We start from the raw sequence: 17,027 nt of genomic DNA on the forward strand, positions 1-17,027 counted from the left end.
GAAGAAGGTTATCTCAGATTACAACAGGATCTTGATCAGATGGGCCAATGGGCTGAGAAGTGGCAGATGCAGTTTAATTCCGATATAAATGCGAGGTGCTGCTTTTTGGGAAAGCAAATCTTAGCAGGACTTATAGGCTTAATGTGTATAAAGAGTCATAACAAAGAGACCTTGGAGTGCAGGTTCATAGCTCCTTGAAAGTGGAGTTGCAGGTAGATAGGATAGTGAAGAAGGCGTTTGGTATGCTTTCCTTTATTGGTCAGAGTATTGAGTATAGTAATTGGGAGGTCATGTTGCGGCTATAGACGACATTAGTTAGGCCACTGTTGAAATATTGCGTGCAATTCTGGTCTCCTTCCTATTGGAAAGATGTTGTGAAACTTGAAAGGGTTCAGCAAAGATTTACAAGGATGTTGCCAGGATTGGAGGATTTGAGCTATAAGGAGAGGCTGAACAGTCTGGAGCTGTTTTCCCTGGAACATCAGAGGCTGAGGGGAGACATTATAGAGGCTTACAAAATAATGAGGGGCATGGATAAGATAAATAGCTAAAGTCTTTTCCCTGGAGTGAGAGAGTCCAGAACTAGAGGGCATAGGTTTAGGGTGAGAGGGAAAAGATATAGAAGAGACCTAAGGGGCAACTTTTTCATGTAGAGGTTGGTGCGTGTACAGAATGAGCTGCCAGAAGAAGTGGTGGAGGCTGGTACAATTGCAACATTTAAAAGGCATCTAGATGGGTAGATGGGACTAGATTGGGTTGGGATATCTGGTCAGCATGGACGGGTTGGACCGAAGGGTCTGTGTCCATGCTGTACATCTCTATGATTCTATATGTTTGTATAACACTGTTAATTTTAGCGTTGTTCTGAGGCATTTCATAGGAACAAAGTACAATACCAAGTCACGTATTAGGACAGATTACAAAATGCTTGTTGGGCGTAGATCTTTAAGGAGCATATTAAAAAAGAAACGTGAGTTAAAGTGGCAGTGAAGTTTTGGGACATTTTTCCAGATTATATGGCAATGACAACTAAAGATGCAGCCAACATTGGGAGGCACAAGAGGCCAGCATTAAGGGACTGTAGATATTATGGAGCTCTGTGGGACTGGAGGAGATCAGAAATTAGGTAAGGATGAAACCATAGAGTGAAGTGGTCCATGGTGACTGAACAGCTTGTGGATGGGAATGAGATAGTCAGAAGCCATCAGACCTCTAGAAAGAGAGGTGCTCTCTCTCTCACTCACTCTCTCTCTGTGTCTGTGAAACAAAATAAACCCTAAAGCTTGCTGTTAATGTAAGGTGGTGCTTTTAACCAGTAAGCCAGAGACTTATGAGTTGTGAACCAGTTGCTCTGTGCCCTCCTGCAAGCAAGTCTAAAGTACCTGGAGGAGACAGGTACAATGAACAATAAGTCCTAACAAGCGAAAGGGAGCATCTCAGTGAACTCTGTTGACAGGGAACATTGAACTGCCTTCCCAGGTTTTCCCTCCATTGATGATATCAATGTTGCTTTTGTCTGTATGTGTGTACAATGGGAGTTCATACGGCATTCAGAGTTTTAACCAATAGAGTTGTATATCAAGAGTTCACAGTTATTTCCTTGTAGCTGGAACTTATTTGTAGTAAATATCAATTTCTGTTAAGTACAGAAACCTTTCTGTCAACCTTGGTCTAAGAGGAAGGTAAATTGGGAGTTTTTGCATTCTTTGATAAAAAGTTTTAACTTTTGTGTTGACTTTGGGAATAGTGGAGCTTGAATTGAATTGAATCAGCATTATTGTCACATGTACTGACATGAGTACAATGTAAAGTTTACAAGTTGCCACTTACAGTACCATACTAGGTATCAAGGTATTGATTCTAAAGTGCAAATTCTTAGGGAGGAAGAAAGAAAAACAAAGAAATAATAAGTTCAGAATAGCAGTCCTTCCAAGAAAGTATAATAAAAATAGGGAAAAAAAAGATTTTTTTTACCTGTGAGAGATGTAACACTGGATATTTCACTGGATTAATTTATCTACTCAAGTTCTGGAATGTGACAACCTCCCAACCCAGTGACAACAGTGCAACCAACTGAACTGCAGCAGCTATTCTTATAAATAAACAAAAATAATTTTCATAGATACTGCCACAAGTCAACTATTTTGTCCCTGAAATCATACAGGTTGGGTATTATCACAATAAAAATTTCTTGCATCACTTTCTTCTTTAAATAAATAACACACACATTGATATGCCATGAAACAAACCTTCCTTTGACTACAAATCAATAACTGAATAAATCATAATGGAGATTAAAACCCCAAACTCCCCTTTTGTTAAAGTTGTTACAACAGGGTCGGTACTGGTCACAGCATAAAGGATTTCTCTGACCAACATGGTGGTCAGCCATGAATTCTCTCAGAGCAAGCTGGATTATGAACTGGGGCCCAACATAAAATTCCACCAAAGTAAAATAGAATATTTCCTGCATTGAATTTAACAATGATGTCACTGTCCTTAAAGTACAGCCAACACACTTGAAGAGAAGAACATAGGTCATGCACCCCTGTTCCCTTGGGTTGGGCTAGTGATTCTCCAAAGACCTTGTATTTCGGGGAGAAAAGAATGTTCTGGTTTACATGTCCTTTATTTTAACTTTCTTCCTCTGTTTCCTCGGTTATTTATTCAGCTGGTGAATCTGGTTAATAACAGCATTTGTTTATTCACTTCAGGGATTTCAATGAAACGATTGCAGTGAAGCTGCACCCATCAAGCTTCACTTCCTACTTTTCTGAACAGGAAACGTACTGCTCTCCTCTTACAGGCGCGGCTATCGCAGGCAGGCAAACATGTCGCTTGCCTCTTTTTTTTAACTGAATCCATTTTTTTTAAAGGAGATCCAAACTCCCACGTCACAAAGGACACAGGACTGCCTTCGATTTGAAGAGGTTGGTCTTTTGTTACAGTGGGAGAAAAGCAGAAAGGTCTATTTCAATGTGATGGTGCGACAATGTCAACAGCATTGTGGGCGGCACGGAGGCACAGTGGTTAGCACTGCTGCCTCACAGCGCCAGAGACTCGTGTTCAATTCCCGCCTTAGGTGACTGACTGTGTGGAGTTTGCACGTTCTCCCCGTGTTTGTGTGGGTTTCCTCTGGGTGCTCTGGTTTCCTCCCACAATCCAAAGATGTGCAGGTCAGGTCAATTGGCCATGCTAAATTGCCCATAGTGTTAGGTAAGGGGTAAATGTAGGGGTATGGGTGGGTTGCGCTTCGGCGGGTCGGTGTGGACTTGTTGGGCCGAAGGGCCTGTTTCCACACTGTAATGTAATCTAAAGCACACAGTCTCGGTTTATTTAAGGGATCACTGTAAGCTCCTTCCTCTTCCAGTCCAGCTGAGTTGCTGACTGGTAGGTATCTAGAAAGTTACACAAATGTTGAAAGGTTTTATTTTTAACTTTGACTGAAAGGCTGTAAAGGTGTAAAAATGAAATGTAGATTCATTGCAACCTCGTGAAAAAGTTCAAACTGTCAAACGGAGAGAAAAACCTTTTGGTTCATCCTCTGCTGTTAGATTAAGTTTGAAAACAACCTCAGAGGGCAATACATTACATGGCATTGTGTCCAATAAAACCTAGCATTTTCTACACCAATTTTGGCCTTTGCTGTGCAATACAATTTACTGTTGTAATCCCTGTTGATGGAGACAAACATGGTTGGGCTTTTGAAATATATTTGATGCAAACTGTGAAATAGAGTTATAATATAAAATTGAATGTGGCATAAGTCTCCCATTAAGATCTTGATTAAATATATGCATTTACTATTTAGCGGTCAACCTTTTTTGTTGTACAAATAATTGTTCACATCAACTTTCACACCACATGGAAAAGTGTACATCCCATTTTGAAGTGCCAAATATGCTGAGTCCATCACATTTATCTGATTGATACAAGTAATTACTATCTGCTAATGACTGAGCTTATTCACTCAAATGTAACTGATAAGAAAAGCTCCTCATCACAATCCACCAATCGATACAAAGCCAATTAAGGAAATCATTTAATTATTTTATCCAAGCAGCCCATCAGAAATAAACAAAAATCAATCAATAAAGCCACTAAAATGATTTCTTTACGTTGTTTTCAGTCACCTGCCTTAATTAAATCAGTGTAAACCGATAAAAGGGGCATTTATAAAATAACAGATCATTAAAATTTGCACAATTTTCCACATAGTGGGTTAATTCCTTAAGGTAGGAGTTGAGCAGTCAGTCACTGGGAATTGTACATCTGAGATTAAGATTCCCATCCACCAAATGTCTGCAGAGTTTGCAAGTAAATTTTATTTCAACTGCGTCCTCCCTGCAAAATGCAGTTTATTGTTCCTTGAAGCAGTTTCTGATCTTTGGAAAGAAGTATTGAACAATCATACCACTGCCCACCCGTACCAGTACCCACAAGGTCAGTGGTGAAAGGCACACTACGTATTGAGATATCTTGCACAGATTGTTATTTCAAAGGGAATAATGTGCAGGCTTAAAGTCAAAAAAATCATGTGTATGGTACTAAATGAAATGCTCATTCAGAGAGCCAGTCTGAACATGGTGGGCCAAATGGCCCCCTCCTGCAACGAATACTTCTGAGATTCTGTGATTTTGTCTCACCCATGCATCAATGTGTGAAGGAATTGCTACTGCGCAAGCAGAATTGTATCCAATAGCACAGAAAGATTGTGCAGGAAGAATTTGCAAAAGTTCAGTGGAACAGGGGATCCTGAAAGAAGAGGAGTTCTTTAGTGAAGCTATTAGAATATTATCTTTGGTGTAACACCAAAGAGTGACTGGATATTCAAATGCAGGTTGCAAAGTCCAGTGTTATTTAGTAGCTCAGCACAAAATAAATATTGCTGGGGGAAGGGGAGCTGCAGTAAATAAGCAGCAATAACAATGTTTCAGAAAACAAGATGCTACAAATGCTAAAAACCTGAAATGCAAACAAATACAAAGTGGTGAAAATAGTTCAGAGGCGAGACAACATCTGCTGTAGGAGAAAGAAACAGACTAAAGTCAGGACTTTAATTCTTGGGCTGGACCCAGGCTGATTTCTCCACAGGATCTGATCCTACAGGGAGAGTTCTTGACACGTCAGCCTGGTCTTGTAAAATTTTATTTTTTGACCCAGGAGTGTTATTATGCACAACTGAGAGCCTAAAGGTAACATTGTTGTAGTCTTACAAAACCACAGGGCTTCTCTCTCTAATGAGAGAGGCAATTGCTGGTGGAGAATCACATCTCTGATGAGGGGAGAGCTTGAGATGCAGATTCCTTCACAGTTAACTCAGCTGGTGTGAAAATTGAACCCATGATGTTGGTGTTACTAAGCATTGCATATCAGCTGTCCAGTCAAGTGAGCTAACCACCCACTCCGTAAGCTTTTTTTTTATTATTGAATTCTAATTCCACCATCTGCATGGCAGGATTCAACCCCAGGTCCCCAGAACATTAGCTGAATTTATGGCTTAGCAGTTTAGCAATAATACCACTAGGCCATTGCCTTCCTCCAGTCTGGTGTTTTACAGGTTCAAGTCAGTTAATGGTTGGGGGAGAGCTTGTTGTTCAATTAAGGACAGTGGGCACATTCCTGAGGATGATGGGCTAATGGAAGGTCTTCCACTACTGGCATATTGGTTGCCCCAATGTCTGACATTGGAGCAGTCAATTCCTAGTGAAGAGGGGTGCCCACTCCAAGAGATGGCTAACAGCCACAAATGTGGCCCAACTACTATTACATGTTTGGAGCTGAATCGCCTCTCTGATCCATTGCACCATGCAGCCCCCTTTACCAAATCCTCCAACTCCACCCATTTTTTGCCCTGTATCTACCATATTGGCCTGTCATATCCTGCATTGCCAACTGAAAATCTAAGTCAGTGTAGAAACATGGCCTTAAAAGGCTGGCTGGTGCAGGCTGTCATCTGACTGATCAACCTTCACTGAAAATAGCTGGGGGTATCATTGGGTCATAGAGTCATACAGCATGGAAAAAGGCTCTTTGGCCCAACTCATCCAACGCCCACTGTGAAAAGTTGCTCCTCTGATCCTGTTTAAATCTTTCCCCTCTCATCTTAAATCTATCCCATCTAGTTTTGGACCTAACATGATATTATTAATGTAATACTCATCCCCAGGTACCAGTTTTAACATTATCATCACTTATATTATCATTATTAACATTATATTAATATTCCTTTTCCAGTACAGGTCCAATTTTCTTGGCTGGAACTTTTGTAGGTTTTGATATCACAAGCGCAGAGGAGCAAGGCACCCCTCTAGCATGTCTTGAGAGGAAGCTTCTACAAGTTAAGCAAGTGGCACTTCCTCCCTATGGGTGTGTACTAACAACACGCTCTACCTGAGAGAGAAAGGTTGAAGTCCCTCAGCCACATCCTGCTTGTTATTGGTGTTGAGTGTCTATGGTTACAATAATGTAGTCCAGGACATTGCTCATATCTGGCATGCACTGAATGTGTTGTACCAGACTTTCCATGGTGTTTACCAGCATCTCCATGGAGACAACTTGACAAATGTTGGTTAAGTCCTCGATCGTTCAATCCACTTTACCAACTACCTCTGAAAAACCTGTCAGTTTGCTGCTTCTATGGGTGACTGTGCATTTTCATGAAGTTATTCATAACCAAAACAATGATTGGTGAGCCCCCCCCCCATCTCCACATCTTTTGGAATCTGCGGCTTAACTTTTTCTTTTAGCCACAAGTTGGAAATTTTGCTTGGATCTCAAATTTTGGCAAGTTACATTTCATGTTGACAAAATGTGTGTGACTGTGACACACTATGGTGGTTGTGCTTTTTTAAAACTATTTAATATCCAAAGGGTGCTACAACAGTTATTGTGCAAATAAGTAGAAACATTAGAAGTCATATTTATATAATAAAAGATTCAAACCAAGAGTCTTCTGAGACAGTAATCAGTCTCCTTTGCATTGAACGCCAGTAATCAAAGCCATAGGGAAATGATTAGGTTATATTGATGGTGACGTTGTGAAGAAAGTGAGGACTGCAGGTGCTGGAGATCAGATTCAAAGAGAGTGGCGCTGGAAAAGCACATCAGGTCAGGCAGCATCTGAGGAGCAGGAGGATCGATATTACAGGCATAAGTCTTCATCAGGAATGAATTGAGACATTATGGCAAGAGCAGGAATTCAGTCAATTCTGGACCATGATGACTTACCATCTCACCAAGGTGCTGACTGGTCTGGATTCAACATTAAAGGATGAGAATGCAGAATGACATGGGTGTTAAAAAGAGAGACATATTGGCAAAGTTTTTCCTCTTAAACTCATCAGGACAACTTCAAGAATGTCAACTTTGAAAACTCTCATCATAATTTATACTCCAGGAAAAATGGATGCTGATTGGTTGGCAAGTAGTATATTGGGCCGAAAAGGCTTTGAGATGTCAGGTCACTGCGAAAGATGCTATGTCCATTCCATCTTCCTTTCCTTCACTTGTCCATTTTGGAGTTTAAAAGTACATACTTCTGCATAACAGGTTGAGGAACAAGCTGTTAGCTCAAAGAAACAACATGAAAAGTGTAAACAATGCAGTCTGAGTTCAATATGAAATTTAAAATGTGCAATTAACATTTCAATTCTGTACAATGGTCAAGTTTGATGAGTGAGAATCAAGGAGCTGATACCAGTTCATGGCAAACACATTCTCAATTAATTACGATTTGTAGATGCCGGTGTTGGTAATTACATCAATCTACTAAATTTCACTCTTTGCACTGGTGAGGGGGCTTTTTAAAAAGGTGATTGAGCCAACAGAATCATTTCTCATGTGATTGAGAGAAGAAATTACTTTGCACCTAACGTCACATGCACGTGGGCTAACTTCCATTCTATGGGACACCATGCTCCTTCTTTGCTCATTCTTGGAGGATTCTGCTTGTGCTAAAACAGATTTAACTGTCTAGATCACGCTGAAGTGACAAAGCAGTGAAATCATTTCACCGCCGGCTCCTAAAGAAGTGGAGAAATCCTCTCCTTGAAGGCAGCCCCAGCTTCACAGGATCTGACAAGCTTCAGCCAAAGTCCATGTTAGCTGTTCAAGTGCTGCATTGTTTGCACTTTGCATAGATTTGGTGTTCAGCCCACACCGTGGCAGGCAGTCCAGAATATTAACTGAGCAACCCTGCTCTACCATTAGCAAACCTCTCCAGAGTCAGGAGAACAGAGCGTGTTGTTCCTCAATGTTCAGTCAGTTTGAAGCCCAGTGGAGGAAGCTGCCAGGAGGTTGCCATGATAACAGGGCTTGCTTTCATCAACTACTGCTTTATTGTGGGATTGAGAGGGGTAGGTAGCAAGGGAGAGGGATGTGCAGTTGTGTGAGCTGCTGATTATAACCTGATTTAACAAAAAGGCTACAGTAAATTGCTGTCACTGGCTATGATTTTCCTGATGGCACTGAAGGGGTTGTTGGAGTCAGGGCAGCAGAGGTGCCTGATTATAAATGTATGGCTTGAAGCCTGGAGACTACAGAGACATTCTAGAGATTAGGCACAAGGGATTGTGCATATTTGTTATCAGACAAGAGGAAGCAAATGAACCACAATAATGTTTTTGAAAGGTTGTCCTTCTTTTATTTAAAAGTGAATGGAATCATTTAGAGCAACTCAAATGAAACTCTTAAGGCAGAATCTAACAGAGTTGATGGAGATTAAAAAAACGACTGAAAATATTGTCAGACCAGAATCACCAGTGCACGGTATAAAAGAAATTCCTTCAGAAGAAATGCTCGTAAACCCAAGGAATTTTGCCAGATCTTAATGAAGGGCCTAATGACATGAAACTTGTCTCCAGCATGATTCCTCAGACCAGAGAGACCTGATCATCAAAATGTGCAGTATCGTTTTCTCATGGAATTAGCCAAACTCTCTAAAATGGATTCGAGATGAAGTATTGCAATGGAAATGGCGTTGAAAGTTACAGTCCTTAATCGCCCATTTGTAATTGCTTTAAAAGCTACAGTCAAAATTATGTATTATTGTTACTCATTAAAAGCAGATCCATTTGAACAATATTTAAAATATATTTCTTGTCACTTGTTTTAATCCCTTTTCGTAAATCACATTTTCACACTAATTTGTCATTCTTGTTTTTATTTTGTTTTCTTTGTGGTGACAGGAACAACAAATAATGTTTTGCCAGTATGCTAATCAAATGAATAATTTTACATTCTAGGGAGAGGAGGAGTAATGGCTGGGCATATTTGGGAAATAGGGATAGAGATAAAGTATGCCAAGAAAGATAGTGTGAGTGAGAGAGGGTGGCTGATAGGGTAGGAGGGCAGATTTGGGAAGCAGAATGGGAGCTAGGGATGGGAGGAGGGAGAGAGGGAGATAAAGAGAAGATGGCTTGCTAAGAGAGAGAGAGAGCAGGAGGGAGGAGAAAGAAAGTTAATGATAAAGGGAGAATGGGAAAGAGTGAGGGAAAGGAAGAGGGTGGATGCGAAAGAAGGAGAGAGATTGATTTGGGAATGAAAAGATAAGAGGGAAGAGATTGTGATGGGGCGGAGGGGAGGTTGAAGTGTGAGGCAAAAGTAGAGAGGGAGGGAGTTTGAGAAGGAAAGGCAATGAACTTATGGTTATTGATCATGATTAACCAGACAATATCCATTCTTCATCGCCAACCTAATAATAATGACTTTGATCATTGCAATCTGAGGTGGATTGTGAACCAATACCAAAACTGTATTTATAAGATTTGTCTTTTGTAAGCTTTTTAATAAAAAAGGTTAGATAGTAATGTGCTAGGAATTAATCTACCTGCAGATGATGATATTTCATTTTTGTCTCTGAGGAATTTAAACTGGGGCAGGAACCTCAAGCTGATGAAAGCACAAATTCTAGTTTTGTATAATTGTCAGTTTTCAGTCAACTATTCTTTTGCAAAATACATTGGAGTGTTTATTCATCAGCTTGGTGATTAGAATATCCACATTGTTTGTAATAAATTGAACATATTGTTGAATGACTGATGAGTAACATTAAACAGTCAAAAATACTTTTTTCTCATCTTAGCTGACCAATTGCAGAGGACATGTGAGTTTTTCTTCTCATGAACAATTGTAGCCTTTAACAATCTGCAAATTTAGTTCATTTTCTTTTCTTGATAGCCCTGTGACATTGGAGAGATGATGGTCAAGTGGTATTATTGTTGGACTGTTAATCCAGACAGCCAGGTAATGCCCTGGGGGACCAGGTTTAAATCCTGTTGTGGTAGACTTTGAATTAAATAAAAACTGGAATTAAGAGTTTAATGATGATTATTAATCAATTGTTGTGAAAAACCATCTGGTTTACTGATTCCATTTAAGGGAAGAAATCTGCCATCCTTGTCTGGCCTACATGTGATGCCAGACCCACAGCAATGTGGCTGACTCTTAACTGCCCTCTGGGCAATAAATGCTACCTAGCTAGCAATCCCATCATCTGATAAATGAATACAGGGTTGGAATCAGCTCAAAAAAGGTTCATGAGGTTGATTTTGGGGTTCAGGAAGTTATCCTAGGAGAAATAGTTTAAAAATATTAAATTAAAAACCGAAAGCACTGCTGTAAATCAAAGACAAAAATAGAGATTGTTGGAAAAGCTCAGCCGGTCTGGCAGCATATACGGAGAAAAATCAGAGTTAATGTTTCGGATCAAGTTCAAGAATGAAGTTCTGACAGTTGCTTAGTTTAAAAAAAAACAGTTTGAGTCTACACTTGTTACAGTTTAGAAGAATGAAAAGCAATCTTATTGATACATAGAAGATTTTGAGAAGCTGTATTTATTTTCTCATGCAGCGTGTGCACCACTGACAGTGTTAACCTTTGTTGCCCATCATTAATTGCCCTAGAAATGGCGGCAATGTGCCATCTTCTGGAATCATTGTAATCCATTCTATCACAATTTGATATAGCTGAGTGGTTTGTGAGGCAGTTTGTAGTTGACCACAATGCTTTGGTTTTGGAAGTCAGCACCCTGGTTCACTGAGAGGGACTGGAAGATCCTGGTGGTCCTTGATGGTCCTATTTTCTCTCCACTATCTCGCACCCCCTCTAACTCTGCCACTGCACACACCACCCACCAAGACAAATGGTTACCACACTCACTATTGTATGCAGTATATCAGTGATTGCCTTCACACACCTCACCATCTTAAACCACTCCCTGCTTTTTACATTTCCTTATTCCCTTGCTACTCACACTCTGGTCACCTCACCACCTGGTCTACTCCTGTACCACGACTAATGGTATTTCTAGCCACTTGCATCTCACTAAATCACTTCCTTTGTTGCATTGCAGGAGAAATTATCTCAGAATGGGTCATGAAGGGCATTGGCAGAGTTGCTGACATATACCTTTTCACCCTAAACAAGATGACCATTGACTTAGTGTATATGACCGAGACCGTATATGTGGGGATACCAAGACATATTCAAGGCAACCAAGTACACTTCATTGTAGTGTGCTACTTTCCTATGACCACTACAGTGTTTGGGTTCTTAACATATCATAACGTCGACCCCTATTATGTAAGTGGGGCCTTTCTTCTTTTGATTTGATTTGATTTATTATTGTCGCAAATAACTAGATACAGTGAAAAGTTTTGTTTTGCATGCAGTATAGGCAGATCATAACATTCAAAGATCACAGGGTGATTGAACAAAGCGAGGAATACAAAGTTACAGCTACAAAGAAGGTGCACAAAAAGCAAGATCAACATTAGATTTGAAATTTGAAAGGTTCCTTCGAAAGTCTAAGAGTAAAAGCTGTTCTTGAACCTGTTATTCCATGTGTTTAAGCGTTTGTATCTTTTGCAGGCACCACTGGGACCTACACAGCTCTGCCCCAAAGAGGCCAGGCCTTCACCCATCAGTTTCTCCTCGAACTTTGAGCAGAGTTTTCCCTTGTAGTCTGACCAGCTCAGAGACTGTTCACTTTTGTGGGTATTTTATCTAAATTAGACTTGGGAGTACAATCTAGTGGACACTTGACTGCCACCTCTCCGTAACTGGCTGAGGAAGAAATGCTCCATGCCATTGCCACTCAGGACTGCCAGAGACCAGGCACCTACTCAGTTCCAGGCAGGAGGGGATTCCACTATTCCACACTCTGTCATTATGATAGTTGCTTCTTTTCCCATTGTTGCGCAGTTGAGATTTGGTGGAAGAACTCCCCCTCCAAGTCAACCTCGTATACCCTTTGTCAACACCTCAATTTCAAGGCTCTCCATGTTCACATTCAAGCAATGATCAATATTCCCTACTATCCTTCTCAATGCCTGGCACCACCACATTACCATACCTCACACTGCAATCCATTAGCACTGAAACCAGGTTAACAGTAACTTGTAAAACACATTCTACAACCATCTCCTCCTCCACCTCCATCCCATAACCTATCATTTTGGCTTCTAACTCAGTATGTAGATTGTCTGACCAGAGGGGAGGCCATATTGCATTTGGTACTTGGTAATGAACCGGGACAAGTGATGGGCTTGTTAGTGGGTGAGCATTTTGGTGATGGTGACCACAATTCTGTGACTTTCACCTTGGTTATGGAGAGAGACAGGTGCGTGCAACAGGGCAGGTTTTACAATTGGGGGAAGGGTAAACACGATGCTGCAAGACAGGATCTGAGGAGCATAAATTGGGAGCACAGGCTGTCAGGGAAGGATGTCGGTGAAATGTGAATTTTTTCAAGGAACAGATACGACGTGTCCTTGATATGTATGTACCTGTCAGGCAGGAAAGAGATGGTCGTGTGAGGGAACCTTGGTTGACGAGGGAGATTGAATGTCTTGTAAGGAGGAAGAAGGAGGCTTACATAAGGTTGAGGAAACAAGGTTCAGACAGAGCGTTGGAGGGATACAAGATAGCCAGGAGGGAGCTGAAGAAAGGGATTAGGAGAGCTAAGAGAGGGCATGAAAAATCTTTGGCGGGTAGGATCAAGGATAACCCCAAGGCCTATTATGCGTATGTGAGAAACATGAGAATGACGAGAACGAGGGTAGGTCCGATCAAGGACAGTAGTGGGAGACTGTGTATTGAGTCGGAAGAGATAGGAGAGGTCTTGAATGAGTACTTTTCTTCAGTATTTACAAATGAGAGGGACAGTATTGTTGAAGAGGAGAGTATGAAACGGACTGGTAAGCTAGAGGAGATACTTGTTAGAAAGGAAGATGTGTTGGGCATTTTGAAAAACTTGAGGATAGACAAGTCCCCCGGGCCTGACGGGATATATCCTAGGATTATGTGGGAAGCAAGAGAGGAAATTGCAGAACCGTTGGCAATGATCTTTTCGTCTTCACTGTCAATAGGGGTGGTGCCAGGGGACTGGAGTTTGGCGAATGTTGTGCCCCTGTTCAAAAAAGGGAATAGGGATAACCCCGGGAATTACAGGCCAGTTAGTCTTACTTCGGTGGTAGGCAAAGTATTGGAAAGGGTACTGAGGGATAGGATTTATGAGTATCTGCAAAGACACTGCTTGATTAGGGACAGCTAGCACGGATTTGTGAGGGGTAGGTCTTGCCTTACAAATCTTATTGAATTCTTTGAGGAGGTGACCAAACATGTGGATAAGGGTAGAGCAGTGGATGTAGTGTACATGGATTTTAGTAAGGCATTTGATAAGGTTCCCCATGGTAGGCTTATGCGAAAAGTCGGGAGGCATGGGATAGTGGGAAATTTGGCCAGTTGGATAGAGAACTGGCTAACTGGTCGAAGTCAGAGAGTGGTGGTAGATGGTAAATATTCAGCCTGGAGCCCAGTTACAAGTGGAGTTCCACAGGGATCAGTTCTGGGTCCTCTGCTGTTTGTAATTTTTATTAATGACTTGAAGAGGGAGTCAAAGGGTGGGTCAGTAAATTTGCAGACTATACGAAGATTGGTGGAGTTGTGGATAGTGAGGAGGGCTGTTGTCGGCTGCAGAGGGACTTAGATATGATGCAGAGCTGGGCTGAGGAGTGGCAGATGGAGTTCAACCCTGTCAAGTGTGAGGTTGTCCATTTTGGAAGGACAAATAAGAATGCGGAATACAGGGTTAACGGTAGGGTTCTTAGTAAGGTGCAGGAGCAGAGGGATCTTGGGGTCTATGTTCATAGACCTTTGAAAGTTGCCACTCAGGTGGATAGAGCTTGTAAGAAGGACGATGGTGTATCAGCGTTCGTTAGCAGAGGGATTGAATCCAAGAGTCGTGAGGTGATGTTGCAGGTGTATAGGACCTTGGTAAGGCCACATTTGGAGTACTGTGTGCAGTTCTGGTCGCCTCGTTTTAGGAAAGATGTGGAAGCTTTGGAGAGGATGCAGAGGAGATTTACCAGGATGTTGCCTGGAATGGAGAATAGGTCGTACGAGGATAGATTGAGAGTGCTAGGCATTTTCTCGTTGGAATGGCGAAGGATGAGGGGTGACTTGATAGAGGTTTATGAGATGATCAGGGGAATAGACAGAGTAGACAGTCAGAGACATTTTCCCCGGGTACAACAGAGTGTTACAAGGGGACATAAATTTAAGGTGAAGGGTGGAAGGTATAGGGGGGATGTCAGGGGTAGGTTCTTTACCCAAGAGAGTGGTGGGGGCATGGAATGTGCTGCCTGTGGGAGTGGCAGAGTCAGAGTCATTGGTGACCTTTAAGCAGCAATTGGATAGGTATATGGATGGGTGCTTAAGCTAGTACAAATGTTCGGCACAACATCGTGGGCCGAAGGGCCTGTTCTGTGCTGTATTGTTCTATGTTCTATGTTCTACGCTCGAGTTTCCTATTTTCCTCATGGACTGACCCTTCATATCTACAGCACAAATCCCCAGCCATGATCAATGCCTTCTCACTGTCCTACTCAACCCTAGACTGCCTTGTGAGGACAGCCCTGACTGAGCACGGACTAGACCCCTGACTAATGCCTCTACAGCTCTATGACTGACCTACCTGTACCCTGTGGCCTTGTCAGACTTGATCTGCAGCACTGACTGTGAACAAATCCCTGGACTGGAAGGACACAGACCAGCAGACTCTAATCACACTAAATGCTTGACTGACTATAGGCAAATGCCTGGACTCGATTAGATAGGGCCTTGACTGAGTGTGGTGGCACGCCCTGACTGAACATAGTCCCCCATTATTCGACTAAGGTCTATTCCCCATAGGTTTTCAGAAATGATAATTAATTTGAAGAACAAGGAGCGTGTTAGCTGTAGAAACTGTTGGCACATTCTGTAGGTGTAACATTGGCATAGAACTTTCCTATCTTTGGACATGTTTAGACCCTTTAACTGTTCAGGCCGAGAAGGCATGACTGCCTGATTTTCTGTCAATACTAAAAGGCAAGGCAAAACAAAGATGTGAATAGTTCTGAATGAAGCTACAATGTGCTAAGAGGTATGACAAAGTAAAGATGCTGTGATCATGCATGTAAGCATAAAGAATGTGTATTCTAAGGCAGCAAGCAAAAAGCCCTGAGATGCAACCTGTGCAGAAGTATGAGATGGGTGTGTTTCCCTGAATAGAAAGCAACCTGGCAGGAGCATTGTAATGGAAGGTGTCAATGATCAGTAAAATGCAAGGATGAAGTGTTGAAGTGTGGTCTGCAGTAGTCAGAGCTTAGCCATGATGATGTGGTGATGCAGCTGTTTTACGGACGTTGCCCTCTGTGGTTGGAGGGTGAAAGTGCTTGCTGGCCATAAAGAGTGTGCCATGTGATGTTGGGAATGATAGGCAACGTTGATGTCTGGGAAAGACATGAACAAGGTGCATCCACCAGCTAACATTTCAAACTGAGGGACAGAATATACATGTATTTGGAAAGGCAAGGACTGATTAGGGATAGTCAACATGGTTTTGTGCGTGGAAAATCATGTCTCACAAACTTGATTGTGTCTTTTGAAGAAGTAACAAAGAGGATTGATGTGGGCAGAACAGTAGATGCGATCTTTATTGACTTCAGTAAGGCGTTCGACAAGGTTCCCCATGGCAGACTGGTTAGCAAGGTTAGATCTCATGGAATACAGGGAGAACTAGCCATTTGGATATAGAACTGACTCAAAGGTAGAAGACAGAGGGTTGTTTTTCAGACTGGAGGCCTGTGACCAGTGGAGTGCCCAAAAAAAATCAGTGTTGGGTGCTCTACTTTTTGTCATTTATATAAATGATTTGGATGTGAGCATAAGAGGTATAGTTAGTAAGTTTGCAGATGACACTAAAATTGGAGGTGTAGCGGACAGCGAAGGTTACCTCAGATTACAACAGGATCTTGATCAGATGGGCCAATGGGCTGAGAAGTAGCAGATGGAGTTTAATTCAGATAAATGCGAGGTGCTGCATTTTGGGAAAGCAAATCATAGCAGGACTTATACACTTAATGGTAAGGTCCGAGGGAGTGTTGCTGAACAAAGAGACCTTGGAGTGCAGGTTCATAGCTCCTTGAAAGTGGAGTTGCAGGTAGATAGGATAGTGAAGAAGGCATTTGGTATGCTTTCTTTTATTGGTCAGAGGATTGAGTACAAGAGTTGGGAGGTCATGTTGCGGCTGTACAGGACATTGGTTAGGCCACTATTGGAATATTGCGTGCAATTCTGGTCTCCTTCCTATCGGAAAGATGTTGTTAACCTTGAAAGGGTTCAGAAAAGATTTACAAGGGTGTTGCCAAGGTTGGAGGATTTGAGCTATAGGGAGAGGCTGAACAGGCTGGGGCTGTTTTCCCTGGAACATCAGAGGCTGAGGGGTGACCTTATAGAGGTTTGCAAAATTATGGGGCATGGATAGGGTAAATAGGCAAAGTCTTTACCCTGGGGTCAGGGAGTCCAGAACTAGAGGGTGTAGGTTTAGGGTGAGAGGGGAAAGATATAAAAGAGACCTTGGGGGCAACACTTTCACAGAGAATGTGGTACATGTATGGAATGAGCTGCCAGAGGAAGTGGTGGAGGCTGGTACAATTGCAACATTTAAAAAGGTATATGAATAGGAAGGGTTTGGAGGGATA

At 41.9% G+C, this 17,027-nt stretch overlaps 1 long non-coding RNA gene across 1 annotated transcript in view; it reads left to right on the forward strand.

Moving 5' to 3' along the window:
• Positions 1–2,819: 2,819 nt before the first annotated feature.
• The window catches only part of LOC148149731 (uncharacterized), a 47,993-nt gene continuing 33,785 nt past the window's right edge, over positions 2,820–17,027 (forward strand). The window contains exon 1 of the long non-coding RNA XR_015757339.1: positions 2,820–2,930. This is a non-coding gene — a long non-coding RNA (uncharacterized LOC148149731). The remainder of the gene's footprint in view (positions 2,931–17,027) is intronic.

The sequence above is a fragment of the Chiloscyllium plagiosum genome, unplaced genomic scaffold (assembly GCF_037043375.1).
Source record: "Chiloscyllium plagiosum isolate Xiang-an unplaced genomic scaffold, Cpla_swu_hap1 HiC_scaffold_6, whole genome shotgun sequence".
NCBI classification, from domain to species: domain Eukaryota; kingdom Metazoa; phylum Chordata; class Chondrichthyes; order Orectolobiformes; family Hemiscylliidae; genus Chiloscyllium; species Chiloscyllium plagiosum.